General features: G+C 35.9%; 1 protein-coding gene across 4 annotated transcripts in view; it reads right to left on the bottom strand.

The window, feature by feature from the left end:
• The window catches only part of LOC106867819 (inositol-trisphosphate 3-kinase homolog), a 30,498-nt gene that overhangs the window by 18,696 nt on the left and 9,302 nt on the right, over nucleotides 1-2,500 (bottom strand). The window lies entirely within an intron of this gene.

The following is a 2,500-nucleotide window of genomic DNA, read 5'->3' on the forward strand; positions in this document are numbered from 1 at the left end:
ACACACACAAACATATATATATATAAGTGCACACACACAAACATATATATATATAAGTGCACACACACAAACATACATTTATTTTTATATATATATATATATATATATATATATATAGACACACACACGCACATGTATATATATATATATATAGACACACATCTATATAAGGATTCATCTGATAAGGAAAAAAAAGAACAAAGGAAAGGAAAAAAAATATAAAAGACAAAAATTAGCAAGGAATTGTTGTCGAAGGAGTTCTAGAATAATCTATGAATGAGAAAAGTGTTCTGTTTCATTGGAGACTATCTCTTCTCAATCTATTTGATTACTTCCTACACACCCTGGCATTCAATCGAATGACATTTTAACAATGATATTATACAAACATCCTGTTTTAATGCTAACACAGTTTGAACTTACACAACAGGATTTCAAAGTCTCTCATCACCTCAAGCCATTCAAGACAATCCTGCCTCCTCTTCACCTCCACTTCTTTTCTTTTAATAGGACAGGAGGTGATGGTCTTGAGAATTGTTGGTCGGGGTGTGGGAAGCGGGGGGGATGCCAATTAACTGACCTTGTCTTCTTCAGTGCCCACTTCATTTCCTACTTTTAAACACACACACACACACACACACTCACAAGAATATCTTTTTCTCTCTCCCACACAATCTCTCATTTCCTCTTACAAGCTCACACATACACACACACACAGAGGTGTGGTTGTGTGGTAAGAAGCTTGCTTCCCAACCACAAGGTTCCAGGTTCAGTCTCACTGCATGGCACCTTGGGCAAGTGTCTTCTGTAGCCTCAAGCTGACTAAAGTCTTGTGATTGGATTTGGTAGATGGAAACTGAAAGAAGCTCATCATATATATCTATATACATAAATGGCAATTTCAGTCTGTCTGTCTGATCTATCTGTTACCATGTTGCTCCCTACACCAGTGAACCAATTTTGATGAAACTTTGCATACATGTTAAACTAACATCCAGTTGAATTATAGACTAATAGGATTTCAATGAAAATTCATAATGGGTCCCCTATGGGGTGCTGTAGCACATGTTTACAAATCAATAACACATCTACTGATATGAATTAAGTAAGGCTGCTGTAAGGTTCAACAAGGCACTGTAAACAGCATGTGACCCTTTGAAAGAACAACTCAGCTTTCCAAAAGGAAAACAATTCTGCATGTCACATCCGTATAGGATTCGTGGATAAGACATGGAACAATGTAATGACCAATGACCTGGAAATTGGTTCACCATGTGATTAATTTGATGAATTAAATACAAATTACTGTAACATCTTAATATTTATCGTGCTACACAAGATACGGCCAGATAAGCTACGACACACAACAAAGCCAGCTATGGTATGCGGATTTTCCCACTGATCGAATTAATAATTTGTAATACCTATTTTTAGCAATAAGAAAACATTAGCATAAGAAAACGATGGGTTGGGCATAAAGACAGGAACTGAACAGAAAACAGGATAGGACATGGAACATTTTAATCAGATGCCTATTCATTTCATTTGTTAAAATAATACGGGGACTTCCCTTATTCACCCACTAATCGCATTAATAGTTTGTAATAACTATTTTTAGCAATAAACTATAACCATAAAGGTTAATAAACTATCTAATGGCTTAATTACACCCGATTCTAAAATTTATATACTGAAATAGGATTAAGGATAGGAATGGGAGTGGAACTAAAACGGGAACTGAATAGGGATCGGGATAGGACATGAAACAGTGTAATGGAAACGGGAACTGGAAATACCCCCCCCCCCCACACACTCTTCTGATTATTACCAGGTAATTCAGCTAGTATGTACAGTTAGTATATACAGGTGCTGAACACAGTTAAATGACAAACAAATAAAAGAATACAAATAGACATAGGTAGCCAGCCCTATGTAAACTGTTGATCCAATCCAAGGGTGGTTCAGAGTGTAGAGTATATATAAAAGAACACACAGATATGCATTAACACATGTGCATAGTACACATAATATATATTGTGAAAAGCAAGTTAATATGCTTGGTTTGTTTTTTTGTTTTTTTATTACTTAATCCATGGCCCTTCACAGGGTTTCCAAATCTCGCAGGAAGTAGGGAGAGAGAGGTAGGGGGGAGGGGTCTTCAAACCAGAAGCTAAACCCAAATGTGTACAACAGAGAGCATTTCACTAAAGTAACCCAAGAACCATTATGATAATGATGATGATGACGACGACGGTGGTGGTGGAGGTGGTGGTGTTAAAGTGACAGATTAAATCAACAGCTTAATGAAACAATTATTAATCGAGTAATAATATTATAATTATCTGAAATTATTTCAATACCAAGAAGAAAACATTAACGTTAATAAAAATTTATCTGAAAAGATACAAGGGAGAGAACTTCGACATTTCAATTGATTAAAAAAATCAAGTGAGGTTATGCAAAGGCAGGATAGTGAGTGTGAGGTTTGGTTGCTATGGTG

Source organism: Octopus bimaculoides, chromosome 22 (genome assembly GCF_001194135.2).
Source record: "Octopus bimaculoides isolate UCB-OBI-ISO-001 chromosome 22, ASM119413v2, whole genome shotgun sequence".
NCBI classification, from domain to species: Eukaryota; Metazoa; Mollusca; class Cephalopoda; order Octopoda; family Octopodidae; genus Octopus; species Octopus bimaculoides.